The sequence below is a fragment of the Petaurus breviceps genome, unplaced genomic scaffold (assembly GCF_028583685.1).
Source record: "Petaurus breviceps papuanus isolate PSGF00001 unplaced genomic scaffold, PetGlider_PUasm1.0 188, whole genome shotgun sequence".
Taxonomy (NCBI): Eukaryota; Metazoa; Chordata; class Mammalia; order Diprotodontia; family Petauridae; genus Petaurus; species Petaurus breviceps.
The window spans coordinates 34901067-34921823 of NW_027185804.1; the positions used below are offsets into that span (position 1 = coordinate 34901067).

The 20757-nt window shown below is 44.9% G+C and overlaps 1 protein-coding gene across 4 annotated transcripts in view; it reads left to right on the forward strand.

The window, feature by feature from the left end:
* TSPAN18 (tetraspanin 18) overlaps positions 1-20757 on the forward strand; it is a 292916-nt gene that overhangs the window by 248361 nt on the left and 23798 nt on the right. For all 4 annotated transcript variants that reach the window (XM_069091472.1, XM_069091473.1, XM_069091474.1 and 1 more), the window contains one exon: positions 13357-13444. The gene's annotated coding sequence lies outside the window, so the exon portion shown is untranslated. The remainder of the gene's footprint in view (positions 1-13356; positions 13445-20757) is intronic.

The window sequence follows — 20757 nt, forward strand, 5'->3', positions numbered from 1 at the left end:
CCGTAATGTAGTGTGTAGTGCAGGAGATCACCTTCACTACAGTAGCAATCTCAATAGGGCTTATTTTTGGGGGAGGGCTTATTTTAGAGGAATCTTACACAGTAAGGAGAGGGCTTATTTTTGGGATAGGTCTTATTATCGGGGAAACACGATAGGAGATCATTATAGGAACATTTATTCCAGTGGAGCCCTGCAGAGTGTTTGAGAAAGGTGAAGCCTTCTTCAGTCTGCCCCATATGATCTGTGTCCTGCCCTGGCCTGAGAAGTTTCCCGGAGAAGGCCTCAGGGTCGACCCAGAGCCATCAGAATAACCCTACATTAGGAGTAAGGGGTCCCAGCTCTGCAGTAAATGAGGGGAAGTCCCAATGTCTCTGGGCTGGCATGTCCAACTCTATAAAAAAATGGGGGGTTAATATTGGGAATCTTCAAAGTCATTCAGAATTCTGGCATCCTCTGTTCTAAGGTCCCTCCTGCTTGAATATCCCCTATTCTAATTTCCTCTCACCTCTGACATTCTATATTCCAAGATCTCTCCTAGAACACTGTACACAGTAACAGCTACATTATGTGATGACCAACTTTCATAAACTTAGCTCCTCTCAGCAATGCAGTGATCTAAGACAATCCTAAGACTCCTGAGTCACAAAAAAGGCTCTCCACATCCAAAGAAAGAACTGTGGCAGCATACTATTTTCCCCTCTCTCTCTTTTTTTTTTCTTTCTTGTGGTTTTTCCCTTTTGTCCTGATTCTTCCTTCACAACATGACTAATGTGGAAATATGTTTAACATGATTGTACATGTACAGCCTGGATCAGATTGCAGGGAGGGAGGAAGGGAGAGAAGAGGAAAAACGTTGGAACTCAAAATCTTATAAAAGTGAATATTGAAAACTAAAAAATGAATAAAAATAAATATAAATATAAGATCCCTCCTAGCTCTGACTTCCTATGTTCTAAGATCCTTCGCAGCTCTGATATCCTTCATTCTGCTTCCCTCCCAGCTCTGAAATCCTTTTAAAGCTTTTTCCCACTTGGATTATCTATGTTCTAAGGTGCCATAGACATTCTATGTTCTAATGTCTTCCTGCTCTGACATTCTATGCTCTAAGTTCCCCCTAAAAAAGTCTCTTCCAGCTCAGATAATCTGTGAATAGGTGAGACTGCATCATTGTTATTCCAGTATCATACTAGCATGTGGTCAGGAGTGCATTGTGGGAGTAGGATGGAGAATTGGAAATGAAAATTATATCAAGGATTCAAGTCATGCACCTAAAGGGGATGGATCATAGTGGAGAGTGGGCAAGCGAGAAAGAAGCAAGGTGAACGTAAGGGCCCAAATCAGGACAGCAAACCCAGGTTCCTTTTTCCCTGGGAGTGTCCTATTGACCCTGGGGGTGGGAGGGGGGTAACCTGAGGATGAGCCATATCCTGCTTAGGCTTCAGGCCTGAATCCAGACCAACCACATCTCCAGTGGGGAATACTAAGTCCAAATCTTGGGTTTATTCATCATTACTCAGTCTCTGGAAAAATTAGCTCTTACATTTCTGGACACCTCAGTGGGATTTGAATAAATTTCCAGGCTTAAGAATTACCCCTACCTCCTCTGGGGATAGAAATAAATCCTGAAAGATAGAGGAACACAATAAGGAAATGGCCCCTCTGGGAGGATACTGTGGGGATCCTACCAGCTGGGTCTCATGGAGTTTTCTTTTTCTTTTTTGAAGGGGGGGGCGGAGTAGAAGATTCTATTATATCAATCATGACATAGAAGAACACTGGTTTTTTTTTTTTTGGAGGTCAATTGGGGTTAAGCGACTTGCCCAAGGTCACACGGCTGGTTTTTTTGTGTGTGTTAAGTGTCTGAGGCTGGACTTGAACCCAGGTCCTCCTGACTGCAGGGCCAGTGTTCTATTCATTGCGCCACCTAGCCGCCCTCAAGAACACTGTTTTTAAAGTCACAAAATCTGGATTCAAATTCTGACTCTGTTATTTCCTATGACCTCGGACAGCTGAATTCAGTTCAAAGGGCATTTGTAAAGCACCTGCTAGTTCCTAGGCCTTTGCTAGGCACAAGGGATCAGAACCAAACTGGTGATTTTATTGGCATAGAAACTCTGCCCCCTTCATTGCAACCTCTACAACCTCTAATCTTGAGAGTTTCCTAGAGAACTCAGAGGTTAAGTGACTTGTCCAGGGCTACTTAATCAGTAGGTGTCAGAAGTGGGGTGGGGTCTCAGGTTATCCTGGTTCTCTATCCACTATGCCACTCAGAGACACAAATAAAAACGGTCCTCTCTGGGCCTCAGTTTTCTCCTCTGTAAAATGAGACATTGACCTAAGTGATATCTCAGGTCCCTTCTGGTTTTAAATTCCATTAGTCTATGGACCAGTCTCTCTGGGCCTCAAATGAATCTTCTGTAAAATCAGTAGATTAGCTTTCCCTTTGACCCAGAAATTTCACTGATAGGTAAGGACTCCCAGGGAGGTTAAAGACAAAAATCAAGGTCCTTTACATACCCAAGTATTCATTGCAGCATTGTGTGCGTGTGTGTATGTGTGCATATGTGTATGTGTGTGATGTATGTGTGGTGTGTTTATGTGTATGTGTGTGAGAGTGTGAATGTGTGTATGTATGTGTGTAATGTGTGCATGTATATATGTGTGCGTGTGTTTGTTAGCAAGAAATTTAGAAGAGGATCAGTGGAAGGAAATGGGTACTTTTTTCTGGAGAAGACTCACAGAGGAAGATATGAGAGATATCTTCAAGAATCTGAAGAGCTCAGACATGCAAAAAGGTCTAGACTTGTGTTTGGCCACAAAGAGTTAGAACAATGGGTAGAAATTGCAAAGAAGCAAATTTAGGCTTTATGTCAGGCAAACACACACACACACACATATATGTATGTGTATATGTAGATATGTACATATATTTATATGTGTGTACACACATATGTGTATATACCTATATCCATATGCTCATATGCATATATACATGTCTGTCTGTCTGTCTTAGTTGTCCCTAAGTGGAATGAGCTGCCTAGAGAAGGGCTGTGTGGCCCCCTCAGAGGTCTCCAGGCAGTGACTCAGGACCACGTGTTGGAGATGGGGGGATGGGGATTCATTTCAGGTATGTGCCGCACTGGATGGCCCTTGAGGTCCCTTCCAACCCTCAGGTTTCTGTGGTTCTAAGATTGGGCCATAGCTAAACGAATTCTGCACAGGAATGCAGTGGGATATTAATCCTTTGTAAGAAATGAGAGGGAGGATGAATCCAGAGAAACACAGAAAGATTTGTATGGACGGATGCACACTGAAGGAGAAGCTGGAGAGCATCACATACAATGATCACCACCACAAAAGCAGAAAGAACAGCAGCAGCAATAAGAATGACCCACAGAAGGACCAGACTAAAGGCTGGATGGTTGTAATGCTCAGTCTTGGTAGAAGGAATGGCCCCCCTCCCTCCTGCGCAGAGGAGGCCAAGTGAGGAGCCTCACACATAGTCAGGCTCTCAGAACGTTCAGCCAAGGGGCTGTGTTTTCCTTTCTTTACTCATTGGTATAAGAGGTGTCAGTGTGGTAGAGTGGGTAAAGGTGGGATCTCAAGTCCAGGTGGGATCTAGGTTCAAATGCTGCCCCTAAAAGCCACTGCCTTTGGGAGCTTGGGCAAGTTACTCTCAATCTCTTTGTTTTCTCGTCCTTACTCCAGCCCAAGATCCACAAGGCTAAGACCTTGCTCTTCCTTGGCTGAGGAAAGGGTGAGTGGGAGGGGCTATGGGTGCAGAATGTCACAGAAGCTGTCAGACACAGTTGGATCGGTTGGCTTTGCAGAGCTGCTTTTAAACATCTTCATTCTAAGGGCTGACTTTCTGCATTAGAAAGCAAGAGGGAATATGTTTTAAAAATGAAGGTGATATCAAAAGAAAGCATATCAATACAAAAAATAAAATAAAATGGAGGAGGGTATGATCTCAATTATATCTTTAGTCCCTTTTTAGCTTTAATTTGTTATCTTTCTCCATTACCCCAAGTAAAATAAATAGAAACAAAATCCTGGATGCTCTCCCTACCCTGAGTCCCATGACAAAGTAACTTTCCCACATGCTCACTCTTCCTTCCAGAAAGCAGGCCTGTGTACCTCAGGGAGGCTTCTTAACCTCCAGCCAAATCAGCCCTAGACCTCTTCCCACCTATGGGGCCAACAGAGCTCCATAGGCAGAAAGCTAGTCCAAAGGCATAATGGCGTAGCTGTGAGCCTTCTGCCAAAAAGACAAGTGTCCTTTCCCTCCTCCCCCCTCCTCCTCCCACCCACCATCCCTTTCCAGATCCCGGCTAATATCCATAAAGTCATTAAATATTTAAATCCATGGTCTGCGGTGGGCAAGGTTGCCATGGCAACAGCCCAACATATTTTAGGATGGATTATTGTACCTTTTGCTGAGTCTCATGGAGCAGCAGCTTAGGGGCCCTGGCAGTTGTTCTAGGTCAAGAGGGGGATGAATCATGAGTATGTGAGGATAAAAGCAGAAGCTACCACTGTTCAATTAATTTTTCCTAAGTATAAAAAAAAAATCAGAGAATGTTAGAGCTAGGAGGGTTCTTAGAACCCAGAACAAAGGTCTGAAACATGGGTTATAGAATGTGAGAATTGTAAAGGCTCTTAGAACATAGAAGGGGAAACTGTAAGGGGACCTATAATGTCAAATATAGTTCTTACAGCATAGATAAGAGCATGCTGGAGCCAGCTCTGACCAGCTTTTTGAGAGCTGCTTGTTAAATGTTCAATGTGAACATTTCTGCCTCGGATACTGGCAAACATTATAAATCAAGAGTGGATCTGCTTGTTAAATATTCAATGTGAACATTTCTGCCTCAGATACTGGCAAACATTATAAATCAGGAGTGGATCTGCTTGTTAAATATTCAATGTGAACATTTCTGCCTCGGATATTGGCAAACATTATAAATCAGGACTGGATTTCTTGTTTTGTTGATTATCTAAGAGTAGACTTGAGAAAGTGATGGAGAAAATGTTAGTGATGCAGATTAGACATAAAAGTGTGTCATATTTACATATTTTTCCAGAGGCCCAGTTGTAGGTCATTTACCAGCATACTCCTGACCACAGATAGACCACAGAGTGTGGGTCACTGCTGGAGGAACTTTAGAACACAGGACACAGAAGGTCAGAGTTGGAAAGGTCCTTAGAGCAGAGATCATAGAACATTAGAACACAGAAGGTCAGCACTAGAAAGAGACTTAAAATAGGGAAATTCTAGAATCTAGAAGGTAAGAGCTAGCTAGTCCAACCTCCTCCTTTACAGGAGAAGTCATTTTCCTTAGGTCACATAGCAAGTTAATGGCATAGCCAAATTTCCCCGAAGGCCTTTCCCAAAGTTGATTACATTATTGTTTTCAGCCTGAGTCCAAACAGGGACACTCAACTAGTTTTAATTGGCTTTACAAAAATGTGATGTCAAGTGAAATATTACAGAGAGTAGCTAGGCAGACTTGGAATCAGAAGGACCTGGGTTCAGATCCTAGCACTGCCTGGGAGACCCAGAACAAATCAATTAAGCTCTCTTGGTTAATAAATACTTTTTTTCTGATCTGAAAAATTGGGATAATAATAGGTTATTGTGAGGATCAAATGAGTTGATGTCTATAAAGAGCTTGGCAATGTTATTATGAAAGGATGTGGTCTGAGGGAGCCTCAACAGGCTGCACTGGTTTTAGACAAACAAAGAGAGAGGGAATGATTCTTGTCTACAGAATTTTATGGTGTTTGAGTGGGCAGGTGCCTAAGGGGTCATCTAGTCTGCCCTACACCCAAACATCAATCTACATCCTCCTCCACATCTCCAACATTGGTCACTCATATTTGACTTAAAGATCTCTGACGACAGGGAGCTCACTTCCTGACAAAGCAGCCCGTTTTTCTTTGAGGTTGCTCTAATTAAGAGGATTTTCAAAATTTATCTCTCTATTACAGGTAAGCTCCTTGAAGGCAGGAAGAAGCTCTGACCTTTTACTTATCTCCCTAGTGCTTGACATATGGCAGGCACTCAAATGTTTGTTTTTTTTTCATTCATTCATTCGTTTTCTCATCCACTCAAATCATGCCTTGGTCCTTGCTGTGTGACCACTTGGGTGCCAAATATTAATCATCAAGGAATTATTGACCTCCTAGTGCATACTCAGGGCTGTGCCAGGAGCTATTTGAGAAATAGAGAATCATGGGAGTGAAGAGTGGGAAGGAACTTAAAACACAGAAAGTCTAATCGTAGAACACTGAATTTGGAAAGGACCTTAGCACACAGAATGTTAGAACTGGGGCAAACCTTAGAACATAAAACAGAGAACCATGGAAGAGAGCATGGAACATCAAAGGTCAGAGCTATGAGAGCCCTCCTACATTCTCTGGTCCACACCTTTCATGGGTAGTCTCACTTCTGACTCAGTTGATCCAATGCCGTTTCTTCTATGCCCCATTGCCTCTCTATTAGAAACAGTTGGAAGTCACAAGGAAGCAAATCTGAGCTCAGTGTCAGAGATATTGTAAATTAGAGCTGTCCAGAATGGATTCTGTGTCTGTGAGAGAGTGAGTTCCCCATTACTTGAAGGTCTTCAAGTAGAGTCTCTGTTGTCACTTGCCTGGGATGACGAATGGGGGGAAGGGAATTTGTTAGAGTCAGTCTAGATGACGTCTGAGTTCTTTGGAAGCTTTTAAGATTCTGTGACCCTATCCACATGTAACTGGGCTACTCCTAAAGTCCCTCCCAGCCTGCCCTTCTATGTTCCAAGACCCTTCTGACCTCTGACCTTCTCTGTTCTAAGGTGCCCCCTAGGTCTGATATTCTGTGTTCTAAGGTCCCCCCCTGAGTTCTGACATCCTGTGTTCTAAGGTCCCCCCCAGTTCTGACATCCTGTGTTCTAAGTTCCTCTGGGCTCCTCTCCTCTCTAGGTTCTGTTCTAAGGTCCTTCCTAGGTCTAACCTTTCATGGTTTATATCCCAGGATCCTTTATAGATCTCCCCTTTTATGAAGTACAGTTTTAGTCCTATCTAGCTCTGACATCCTGTATTTATGTTCCAAGGCATCTGCCGACTCCGTCTAATCATCTTTGTCCTCTGTTCTAAGCCCTTTACAGCTCTGCTCCATTCCCTAAGGTCCACTCAGCTTTAGCATCCTAGCTTCCAAGAATCCTTTCATCTCTGATATTCTCCCTTCTAGCATCTAAAGTCCCTTCAAGGGCGGTCAGTATTTTACAGTCTCTCTTATACTGCCCTTTCCAGCTTTAGCATTCTATATGTAAGTTGTAAGGACAACTAGGTGGCCCAGAAGAGAGAGTACCAGGCTTGGAATCTAAGTTCAATCCAGCCTCAGACACTTACTAGCTACATTACCCTGGGCAAGTCACTTTACCTTTTTTGCCTCTGTTTCCTCATCTGTAAAATGAGCTGGAGAAGGAAATGGCAAACCACTCCAGTATCTCTGCCAAGAAAACCTCAAATGGTGTCACAAAGAGTCAGATATGACTGAAAACGACTGAAAAACAACAAATATGGCTTCTAATTTTTTTTCCAACTGACAGTCAAAGTTCTATCAGGTCCCTCCCAGATCTGGTCCTCTGTGTTCTAAGGTCGTCTTGCATATTCTGTGTTTCAAGGTCCCTGTGATCTCTATGGTTCCATTCAATATGACTCAGTCTAATCCAAGCATTTATTGAGCACCGTCTATGTGCCCTACCCTCCACTAGGCCCTGAGTCTACAGAATACATTTGGTTATGCACACACAGATTGAAAACCATCGTCCCTTTGAAGCCCCCAGGCCAGGAAGGTTGCCAGAGTTCATGAAAGCTGACTGTCCCCCAGCCCAGGTAGGCGTCCAATCCATGCAACTAAGCTTCCATGGGAAACTTCAAGAGGACAGCTGGTCCTCCTGTGGCATTACCATTTCAATGAGGTCAGGAGGGAATGAAGATGTAATTTGGGATCTTATTACACACACTAGTGAAGCCCCTTCAGCTTAGCTCTGCCGTGCCCGCCCCTGCGGATGCTGACTCCTCAGGAGTCTAATTGGGGGTTTTCTACCGTGCAGGCGTGTGTCCATGTCACTGTGTCTGCACGGCTGGATTTGGGGGTGTGGGGAGAGGAACTGTCTGTTTACGTGCCTGGCTCTCATAAGATAATGCATGGGCCTCTCGACTGGCAAGGCTCCCTGCTTGGGGATAGCGCCATCACTCTCCTGCCCATGTCCAGCTCTTTGCCCATTAGCCAGCTAGCATGGCCCAGCTGCCCCCTCTCCTCAGGCCTTATTTCTCCAGGAGATTTTTGCTTTTCTCTGCTGGATGCATCAAACCCCCCAGACCTGTCTAAAAGTTGACTGCCTTTCATTGTAGCCCCCTCACCCCAAACATATCCTTCCCTGTCTCCTCCCCCATTCCCACATCCCCAGCTCCACCTGCCTGTTTTCCTTTGGCTCCCTGCAAAAAGGGTCCTGCAGGGGACCTGGGAGGGGAAAGACAAATAAAAGGAAGTGATTTATGAGCCTGGCTGTGTCATCTTAATCAAAGGACTCCTCCTGTGCCTTCCCTCCCCAGCTCACTGCAGATGAGGCCAGGGAAGAAGGGAGGAAGAGAGATAAATAAAACTGTCAAAGGCTCCTGCTGGGCACTCCCTGTGTGACCCAGGCATGGCCTTGCACCTCGGGGGCCTTGGATGACCCAAGCACTGATGGAGCCGGCGGGTCCTTAGGGAGCTGGAGTTCAAGCCCCTCATGTCACAGATGGAACAACTGAGGGCCCAAGAATTGTTTCTACTCTGCCATCTTGACTCCATCCCCGGACCCAAGAATTGGAGTGACTTGAAAAAGTAGCCCAAATCGGCCAGACATTCCAGATTTGAATCTGTGGCACCTGGACTGAAAGATGTCTGATTTCCATCTCTGTTCTGACATTCTGTGTTCTAAGGTCCTTCCCAGGCCTGACCTTCTATGTCTAAGGTCCCTTCTGGCTCTGACATTCTTCATGTTTGACTGTCAGTGGTGGGACGTTTGATGTGACTAGCAAAAAGTCTTTGGTTGTGTCCCCTAGGTTAGGCAAGCTCCCTCTCTTCCCACAGCCTCAGCCTGGGGGCAGGTACTAGACCAGCAGTCCTTTCTGACATCCTTTCAGCCCCCTCTGGAGGTGATAATCAAAAATGTCGCCTTCCCTGTCTTACAATCGGCATGGTCCTGACTTGTTTAGTCACAGGTCAGAAATGCCCTTCCCTTCAGACTTCACATAATGATCATAATAGTAGTAATGTGACTTCATTGGAAAAGGGAACTTTCAGATAAGGAATTTCCTCTACAAAGCAAGTTGATGTTTAGCGGTGAGAGGTTAAGTGACAACCAGGGTCACACTGCTATTATGAGTCCGAGACACATAAGACACTTGAACTCAAGAGTCTTTATGGTTCTGGGTCCAGCTTTACATCTATCACCCCCCAATGCTTCTTCTCCTCCTCCAAAGGAGGAGGAAGAGAAGGAGAAGGAGAATTGCAATGATAATAACTGATAGCAGACAGTGTGCTAAGCCCCAGGGACAAAAAGAAAGACTAGCTCTCAAGTCTAATGAGGGAAACAAACATGCAAACAATAGTGTACTGTTTCCATGGGTGTATGTACACACACACACACACACACGTAAAGATATAGAGATGATAAAGACATAGGAGAAATTGGAGATAAACACAGAAGAAAGGCATAGACACTGGGGAGGGTCAGAAAGGCTTCTTGGAGAAGGTAAGACTTTAGCTGAGACCTGAAGGTAGCTAATGGGTGGAGAAAAGGGAGGAGAATGTTCTAGGTATGGAGACAGTCAGGGAAAATGCCTGGAGCTGTGTGATGTTGCCATACAGGGAACAACAAGGAGATTGATGACACTGGATCACAGAGTAGGTGCAATGGAAAAAGCTGTAAGAAGAATGGAAAGGTAGGCAAGGGCCACATTGTGAAAGGCTTTGAAATCCAAATAGAGGGTTTGATCTTTGATCCTGGAGGTAACAGAGACCACTGGAGTTCATTGAATGAGGGGGTTAGATGTTCAGAAGTATTCATAAGGGTGATTGGTTTGATAGCTAAGTGGGAGGGGACCTAGTGGGTGGAGAGAGACCTGAGGCAGGCAGACCCACCAGTGGCCACTGCAGTATTCCAGGCATGAAGTAATGAGGGCCTGCCCCAAAGGTGGTGGCAGTGTCAGAGGACAGAAGGGGGAGTCAATGAAAAATGTGAAGTTAGATTCAATGGGGTTTGCAACTGGTTGGATATGGAGGATAAAAGAGTCAAGAGTGTAGGGTGGCACCTAGCTTGTAAGCCTGAGTGACTGGAGGGTGATGGGACCCTTGGCAGTAGGAGGGAAGTTACAGGCATGAGAGGGCTTGAGAGGAAAGATGATGTGGTGAATTTGACATGTCTTTGGAACATCAGGCTGGAGATACCCAATAGATAGTTGGATATACAAGACTGGAGGTCACTAGAGAGATTAGGGCTGGATAAGTAGATTTGAGAATCACCAGCAGAGAGATGATAATTGAATCCCTGGGAGCTGATGAAATCACGAAGTGAAGCGATATAGAGGGGGAAGAGAAGAGGGCCCAGGACAGAGCCTTGGGGGACATTATCTCATGTGGCCTGACAACAGCCCAATGAGGTAGGTGCTCCAATGACATTAGAGACATTTTGCAGGTGAAGAAACAGACCTGATTGGAACCTGAGCTTGAGTCTTCCTTCCTCCAAACCTAGCACCCCGTCTATTTGTGTTGTTGAGTTATTTCAGTCATGTCTCTTTGTGACTCTGGGGTTTCCTTGGCAGAGATACTGGACTAGTTTGCCATTCCTTCTCCAACTCATTTTACAGATGAGGAAACTGAGGCAAATAGGGTTAAGTGACTTGCCCAAGGTCACACAGCTAGTAAAGTCTGAGACCAGAATTGAAATCATGAAGATGGGTCTTGCTAATTCTAATCCCAATGCTTCTGTACATCGTCCTATCTCCCTACTTGATTGTGGGTGACTTAGGGGGCATAGTATGGAGAGCAATGGACTTGGAGTCAGGAAGACCTAAATTCAAGTCTGGCTTTAGACACTCCCTAGCACTATGAATCTGGGCAAGTAAGTTATCTCCTTTTGCCTCAGTTTTCTCATCTGCAAAATGGAGATAATAACCATGATTATTGTGAGGATGAAATGAAATAACATAAGTACTTTATTATTGTTGCTGTTTGTTGTTGTTATGTATAGAAATCACATCTTATCTGAACTTTTTATCTTCTGTCCTGTCTGGCACTGTGCTCTGCACAGAGGACTGTATCGAGAAATATATCTGTTGAATGAATCAGACCTGGGGTTTGTTCCGAATGAGTCTGAGAGGGAATGTGGTGGACAAAGCCTCTCCCAATCCTGCCCAGAGTTTCTGTCTTTTATCTTCTGCTACAGTCACTGCCTGCCTCTCCCTTTGGCCTGTTGGGGTACAGATGACCACGTGAAGCTTCTATGCCCCTTCCTTCTGTTCCATATCTAATGGAGGCTGTGACTTGGGGAAATAGGATGAGAAGCCACTCTTCCTCTCTGTGGAGAACACTGGATGCTGCTGCCTCCCTCTAGGTGATAAACGAAGAGAATCCAGACATCTGGACCTCGTAGGGGGTGTTACTGCATGGGCAGGGGGAAAAACAAGAGGGTCAAGTCAGAAGATGAGAGGAAGGAGAAAGAAGACAGACTTCTGGAGGGCACAAGCTGTGCTCAGACCCGGAAATGAAGGAAGAATAGAAACTTCTCAGGGAGTCTAGAGAAAGACTCCAGGGCTGGACTTCCAAGGAAACCCTCAACAATCATTGGAAGCAATGCATTTAAATAGTGCTTTAATGGTTTACAAAGCACTCACATCCCTTGTTTCATTTGATCCTAACAATACCTGAGGTCAGCTATGCAAGGATCGATATTACTCCCACAAAGAAGGGTTACAAATAACAGTGTTCCTCCCACTACACTATCGCTGTTAATAAAACAACACAATAGTAACCACGCATGAAGTGTCTGGGATTTCATAGCCCAATGGACTCCCCATAGAGAAAGTCCCTGCGGGGTCCCAGATAAAATAAATAGCACAGATCATGCAAGAAGTCTATGGCTTAGTAGATAAGTAAGAGGGAGTTCACCAGAGGCACAGAAGTTTGCTTTTTGTTTGATTGTTGAATCATTTTAGTCCTGTCTGACTCTTCATTTTGGGGTGTTTTCTTGGCAAGAATACTGGAGGGGTTTGCCATTTCCTTCTCCAGCCCATTTTACATATGAGGAAAGTGAGGCAAACAGGGTTAAGTGATGTGCCCAGAATCACCCAGCTACGGTAGTAAGTATCTGAGGCTAGATTTGAACTCAGGAAGATGAGTCTTCCTGACTCCAGGACCAGCTCTCTATCCATTGTGCCACCTGGCTGCCATACATAGGTCTGCTAAAAATATGAGTTCCACTTTCTTTTTTTTTAAATGCTTTATTAACTTCTGATTTATGTCATCTGTTTCTTCCAGATTTTGAGTTACAAATTTTCTCCCCATTTCTCCCCCACCCACCGCCCCCAAAATAGCAGTCCCACAGGATATCCCCTCCTCCAATCTGCTCTCTCCCACATTTTCTCCCATACCCCTTTCCACTTTTCCAGTGGATCTCTATGCCTCAGTGCCTGCACATCCCATTTCCCAATTACATGTAAGATGGTATTAATAATAGTATATATATATATATATACATATATACACACACATATATATATATACATATTTGAATATTTGATTTCAAAACTTTCAATTCCAGATTCATTCCCCTCCTTCCCCATCACCCACCCCTACTGGGAAGATGCGCAGTTCAGTATATGAGTTCCACTTTCATTGCACCAGCAGGCAAGAGAGTGAAGCTTGAACCCATCTTGGTCCCTGACCTGGGATTCTGGTTTTACCTATCAACTTTAGATAGCTTCTCAGACTTGCTTTGGATCCCTTTCATTTCTGAAACCCATGACCCTTAACTTCTATAATCCTCTCTCTTCTTCCTCTCTTGTCTATTTTGTATAGTCATGTCATAGTAGGTTACATTTTGATAATGATGCCCCAATTCTTCACAAGATGATGTGGTGATTCGTTCAGCCAGCCCCTGGCCTATGGTATCAACTCCTGGCCTATAATGGTGGGCCCCTGGACCACTGGAACTACTCCAGGTGCTGACAGCTTTTTATTAGTGCTAAGGGAGGTTTTCATAAGCTGTGTTGAACACAATGACCCTTTATTGACTTTCTATGGTAATTGAATATTTTCTCTCCTAGGTCAAGGTTGGCCAGTAATACAAATAGACCAGGATCCCTTGGACCTTTTAGAGTCAGCTGTCTCATTGAAGTCCCAAGAGCTCTAAAGGTGGGTCCCCCGATTTTTTACTTTTTCCTTCCTTTAGCATGACAGCATTGTCTATTTGGAAGAACACTGACCTAAGAGTCTGGCATACTGGGTTCAGTTCCCAACTCTGATGGTCTGTGTTTTGTTCTGTATTCAAAAATTCCTTCTAACCCGACATTCTATGTTCTAGAACCCCACTCAGCTCTAAAAGTCTATATAGTATGTTTTAAAGTCTGTCCTAGCCTTGATATTTTATGTTCTATGTTCTAAAGTCTGTCCCATCCCTCACATTTTATGTTCTAAGGAGTTTCCCCACCTCTAACAGCCTATGTCCTAAGACACTCAGTTCCAACAGTATATATTCCAAAATCTGTCCTGCCTATGAAATAATATGTTCTATTTTCTAAAGTCTACAATCTATGTTCTGTGTTCTAAGGGGCTCCCTAGCCCTGAAAATTCTATATTCTAGTCTGTCCTAACCCTGACATTCTATGTCCTAAGGGATTCCTCAGCTCTGATAATCTACATTCTAAAGTCCTGTCCAATTCCAACAGTCTAAATGTTCTTCGATCTAAATCTTGGCTCTGATAGGCTATGTTCTAGCTTCCCTATCCAGCTCAGTCTGCTCTGTCATAGTCTGTTCTATGTTGCATGTCATAAGATCCTTTCCAGTTCCAACATTCTATGTTCGAAGGCCCCTTACAGCTCCAACATGGTGTATTCTGTGTCCTCACGCCCCTTCTAGTTCGGACATTCTGTTTCAAGGTCCCTTCCGACTCTGATATTATCTGTTACAAAGTTTCCTTATAGCCCTGTATCCTAAATTCTAAAACCCCTCCTACTCTGACATTCCATATTCTGTATCCTTAGGTCCCTTCCTAGTCCTGGCATTCCAGACTCGAAACTTTTTTCGGTTTGCCAGGTAACGGAGTTAGAGAGGAAGGTATTCAGAATGAACGTGAGGTTAAAATTGTTGTTGATTCGTGTCTGACTTTTTGTGACCCCTTTTGGTATTTCCTTGGCAAAGATACTGGAGTGGTTTGCCATTTCCTTCTCCAGCTGATTTTACTGATGAGGCAAACAGGGTTAAGTGACTTAGCCCACAGCTAGTGAATGAGGCCAGATTTGAACTCGGGTCTTCCTGACTCCAGGCCCCACACTCTATTCACTGCGCCACCTAACTGCCTGGGTTAGAAATAAGAGGCATCAAATGAAAACCCAAATGAGAGCCCACTCTGTTATGCTGTAATTCGATCATAGATTCCCACAACCCTTTTAAACCCTTCTTTCCCTCCCCCACCCCCATACTAGAGCCTAGCTTTGGAGAGTTGGCCCACTGCTGACCTCTTCTGGTTCTATGAAATCAAAGGACAGAGGAGGAAACCTAGGAATGACTGACTAGTCTTTCTGGCCCAGAAGACAGTACCTCTCCTCTTTAGCTAGCCAGCCCTTTTATCCAAGACCTTCACCTAAGGTTTCCTTACCAGCTCCTCCCAAGGTACTCCTTAGAAGATCAGGCAGTGAGAATAACACGCAGACCCATTTTCAGGATGAAGAAACCAAGACCCTGAAAGGCAAAGTTCCTACAAGGGAGAGAGGGCAAGACTCAGTCATCCTTACTGCCCCACTGCCCCATAGGCCAGGTCATCCACCCATCCAGCCCAGCTTCTTTGATATGTTAAAAGCTCCTCTGTGAGATCGTTTATTGCCCCTGTCAGTGAGCCCAGATGCTAAAAAGGAAGTGGCCCCTCTAATAAACGTAATACATAATAAATACTTGTAATGGATTTGTACAGCTCATTGTTTATTATGCCTTTCTATTGTTAAGTGTGTGGAAATGGGGGAAGCAATTCCACGTGTTGGGTGTACAGTGCTTTGGCCCAGGCTAGCACCAAGCAAGCAAGCAGGGGAGGCAGCCCATCCACTCAGAAAGTCCTCAGATGTTCCTTTTCTCAGCCAAGCCTTCTGGGGGACAGCTCATCCACCCTATGCGTGGGGAGGTCTGGGCCTCCGTGAGAATCACCTGCTTGGTTCTTGTTGTTGAACATTTGGAGAACTTTTAATTCACTTAAAATCAGTGAGTATGTATTTAAGCCCCCCTTACTCTGTGCCTGGCACTGAGACCACAGGGAGCAAAACAATACAGTCCTTGGCCTCATGGGGCATCTGTTCTACTCAAGGACCTGACCTGTCAATAAAGAATGCAAGGCCATTCTAAGAGGGAGGCACAAGCTCCTAGGGGCCCAGAAGAGGAAGAGTGGGCACTGGAGCTGAGATCTGAAGGGAAGCTACTTGCTCCAAGGTGCACAGGTGAAGAGGCCCAGCGTGGAGAGGGCCGAAGGCATTGTTCTATGTGAGGGAGCAGCAAATAAACTCATTTGGCTAGAGCGCCAAATGCATGAGGCAGAGGTGGGGGAGCAAGGGGACGTGAGAGAGAGGATGGAGCCAGGTTGTAAAGCGTTTTAAATACCCAACAGAGATGCTTGTATTTGATCTTAGAGGCAGGAGAGAGCCATTGAAAGCTTCTCGAGCTGGGCTTTAAGGGAATATCAGTTTGGTGGCTACGTGTGGAGCCCGGAATTTCAGAGCTAGAAGAGGCTTCAGAATGGCAGGGCCAGATGCATGCTTACTGATCATCTTACCACTCCCCCCGCCTTTTATAGATGAGGAAACTGAGGCTTGCCCAAGCTGGGATTCAAACCCAGGTCCCCTGCCTCCAAATTCAGTGTTCTTTCCCAGATACCGTTTTCCAGAATGAGAAACTCCAAAATAATAATGTTTTTATTCTAGGACTGAAGAAAAGGTACTTGTGGGAAATAAGGCTTCATGCTATCCAAAGTGGACAGGGGAATATCTAACCCACCCTTCCTGCCCAGCATGACTTTAAATGCCTACTCTGGTAACTTTAGGCAAAAATTCCTAAAACTCAAAGCCATCCTTGATCCATTCTAGTTGAGGTGAATGTGCTTTCCAAGGGCAAGGAACCAGGCTAGAGGACATTAGGATGCCCCTCCCCATGTTAAGTCTCTGGGCCTCCTCCTTCAGGCTCCGCCTTTCCTGTATATGTGAGCCCCTCCACTTCCTTCCCTCCTCTCCCCACTGGACTCATATTCTTTTATTTTTAGAAGAGGAAAAAACAAAAGCTGCCAGGGTTTATTTAAAGAGGGAGCATTAAATGGCCTTTAATTCTCTGGCAAGAGCTCCAAGGGTCCAGGGTTACTTAAAACTGAGGCAAGGGACGGGAAAGGAGGGAACTTGTAATTCCCACCAAGGAGGACAAAGCTCTCGGCTCCTTGCTCTAAACTGAGCTAAAACCCAAAACACACACAGAGCCTTTCATAAAACAAAACCTCTCTCTTTAGGGATAAATTAATAAATAAGAAGGTTCCTTTTGAAAGATACAAGGTAGATGCCAGTAGGTCCCCACCAGAACTACCCCATTTTTGCCTAATCAGGACTGGAGTGACCCTTACAGGAAAGGCTTGGTGGTCTAACAAAAATAATTTTTGACATTCCATCTAATACTTCCAGATATCCCTTCTTCCCCCATCCCCTCCAGCCCTGGCTACCCAGTAGTACTGGGTTATGGGGCTCAAGCCAAAGCAGGATTGTTCAGGAGAACTTTTTCAGAGAGCCAAGAGTTCTTCACCCACCTTGTCCCTACTAAAAAAGTTACCATTTCTTCTAATGGAATATAAGCTCCATGAGGGCAGGGAGCGTTAGAAGATTCTTGCTTTGTATCTCCAATGCCAAGCACAGTTTCTTGTGCCTTATGAATATACTTACTGCTTGACTAATGGACCTCCCTATAAGAAACACTATGTGCCTCCTAGGGAAGACAAAGCTCATGTGCATTGGGCCTGCAAATAAGACCGGCTCTCTTTGGTAGCAAAGATAAAGGAACCAGACAAAGCAGCCCCAGACCTTCAGGGACACCTTTTCTGAGCCTGATGATAACGCATTTCTCTATTCCAAATTTGTTCACAAAGAACCTTGATCACAACAGATATTTTTCTGTGTCCTTAGCTTATTTCTGTCATAGAAGGTAAGCTCCATGGAAGCAGGAACTATACCTTATTCATCCTTGTACCTCCCTCCTGAACTTTGGGAGGTAGATTGCACATAGCAGGCCCATATTGCACATAATATGCATAGCTCAATCAATCAATAATCATTTATTAAACACCTACTATGTGCCACATATTATGCTGGGTTCTAGAAATATAAACATAAAAGGGAAACAGATCTTGCCCTCAAGACAGTTATATTCTATAAGGAAAGACAATATGTATACACATAAGAACATAGAAAATATGTGCAAAGTAAACGGAAGGTAAATTGAGGAGGAGTAATTGGTGGTTGTGGGGGGAGGGGAAGAAGGAAGGGGATCAGGAAAGGAGTCTAGTAGGAAGGGGCATTTATACTATACTTTGAAGGAAGCCAGGCAGAGATGAAGAATGAGTGAATTCCAGACATGACAGGCTGCCTGCGCATAGACATGGAAAAGGGAGATGGAATTCTGGGTGTGCAAGAAGGTCCGTTTGGCTGGACCTACACATGTGAAAGGGAGTACAATGCCTTAACCCTGGAAAGGCAGGTCAGAGTCAGGTTGTAAAGAGTTTTAAATGCCAACCACAGGTATTTGTATTTGATCCTGGAGGCCATAGCTCAAGCCACTGGAACTGCTTGAACTGGGGAAGGACATGGTCAGAAATATCATTTTGGCAGGTGTGTGAAGGATGGATTGGAGTAGAGAAAGATTGGATGCAGGGAGAAGAATTGTTTTTTATTTTCAGTCAAGTATGACTTTCCCTGACCGCATTTGGGGTGCTCTTGGCCAAGATACTGGAATAGTTTGCCATTGCCTTCTCTAGCTCATTTTACAGTTGAGGAAACTAAGGCAATCAGGGTTAAGTGACTTTTCCAGTGTCACACAGCTAGTAAATGACCGAGGCCAGATTTGAACTCAGGAAGATGAGTCTTCCTGATTCCAGGCCAGGCATTCCTAGCCAATGAGACACTTAGTTACCCCAGGGAGAACAATTAGGAAACAAAACAGTTGTGAGAAGAAGTGATAAATTCCTAAAGTGGATAGATGGATGGATGGATGGATGAATGAATTGCCAGCATTTTAGTTACTCTTGTTTTTCGCTTTTTGGAAGGCAATTGGGGTTAAATGACTTGCCCAAGGTCACACTTTTTTTGTGTTAAGTGTCTGAGGTCGGATTTGAACTCAGGTCCTCCTGACTCCAGGGCCAGTGCTCTATTCACTGCACCACCTAGCTGCCCCATTTTAGTTACTCTTGTACCCTGGGCTCTTAGGTAAAGGTCACAGAACCTCAGAATCTGAGAGTGGAATGGGAACCTTGGCAGCCATCGAACCCAAGCTCCCCCCTTGATAGCATCCTGGGTGAGTGGTCCTCTAGTCTTTGCTCAAAGCCCTGTAATCCTGTGGAACCTCTTCCTCTCAAGGCAGCCCATGCCCATTGGCAACAGCTCTCCTTAGGAAGTCTTTCCTTATATCAACCTTAAACTTGCCCCTCTCCACCTTCCACCCCATTTTCCCTAGTTCTTCCTTTGAGGCCAAGCAGATCACACTAATTCTTCTTCCATAGGACAGTCCTTTAGACACTCGATGGCAACTCTTATGTCTCCCTTGGGTCTCCTCTTATCCAGGCTGGACATCCCCAGTTCCTTCAGCTGTTCCTCCTAGGACATGACCTCAGATCCTTTAACCATCCTGATTGCCCTTCTCTGGACACTATCCCACTCACCACCATCCTGCCTTTTCCAGCTTTAAGAGTACAGTGATCTATTCCTGGGTTAGTTTACACCTTCTAGTGAGAGTCTTCAACATCCTTTCCCAGCCCTGCCAATAACCACCATTTTTATCCCCAGAGTCCTGGTGAACTGCCACCATCACTTGGCAGCTGAGGGACCCTTATCCACAAAAGTCCCCTTGCACACCTCTGCCAATGGGTAACACACAGCTTTGTTTTATTCAATGTTGTTCAGTCGTTCAAGTCATGTCTGACTCTTTGTGACCCCATTTGGGTTTTTTGTTTGTTTTGTTTTGTTTTTCTTTTTCTTTTTTGTTTTTGCAAAGGTACTGGAATGGTCTGCCATTCCCTTCTCTGGGTTTCATTCAGTTACCTGCTCTCAAAAATGGCAGAGATCTATGACCCCTGGACTATATGCCTAGCCAGGGACAAGAAAAGACACCATGAATGGTGGCCACTTTAGGTAATTGTGGGACCAGGCATTAGTCATTTCCAGATAGTTTTCCCACCCTTCCCAGAGGCAGGGGGATGGACCAGATGACCTGAGCAAAATCATAGGATCATAGTCAGAGTGGCAACCATTTGTCAGGTTTGGTGGAGGGACTCCCACTCAAAACCGTGTGCCCACATTTAAAGCAATCATCCCACCAAGTTCACTTCTGAAAGAGGTCTAGCTGACAGCTGGAGGGTATAGTATCTTCTGGGCTGGGTCCCACAGGTTGTCTCTCAGGGCTGCCCTCTGGCTGCACTCTGCCAGCAGAGTCTATTAGACCTTAAAAAGTGTCATGAGTCTCTGCACCAAAGCAGGAGGCAGCCCCACAGCAGACACAGTTTGGCCTGGGGAGCCATGTGCTCTCTGACTGACCCAGTGAAGAGCTGGGCACCGCTGTCTCCACTGGCCTTCCCCCTTAGGGTCAATAGGAAGGAAGAAGTCCAGGCTTCTGAAGCCTTTTGTACAGGCTCCCATCTCTGGCTTAGCCTACAACCAAAAGGCCCTTCTTCACCTCCCAGTAAGTGGACAGGGAGAAGACTCAGAAGACCTGCATGGCCACAATGGGAGCTGGTCCCCTCCATCCCCCATCCTCACATCCTTCCAGAAACAGCTTCCATGAATAGCCATGTGGCTCTCCTGCTTATACTGCCCAGATCAGACCCTCCTTGATAAAAATACCTCATTGGACAGATGTGGGTTAGACTATGTGATTTTAGAATTGGAAAGAACTTACTTTACTCCCCTCATTTTATAGATATGGAAACTGAGGCCAAGGCTGGTTAAGTGAATTACACATAGGGGCAATTACACACCCTAGGTAGTAAATGGCTTAATGAAGGGAAGATTCCAAAGCAAGCATTGGAATGGTCTTTGAAAAAGGGCTTAAGACTGAGGTACACCATCAGCTCGACTTTTGCACAATAATCATAATAAAAAGAACATCAGAGCCAGAGTCAGAAGCCTGGGTTCAATAGCTCCCCCCACCCCCTTTTGAGGTCTCTGAGCCCGGTAGCCAAGACTGTACCAGCACTTAAGTCCCTCCCCTCCCCTCTCCTCCCTTC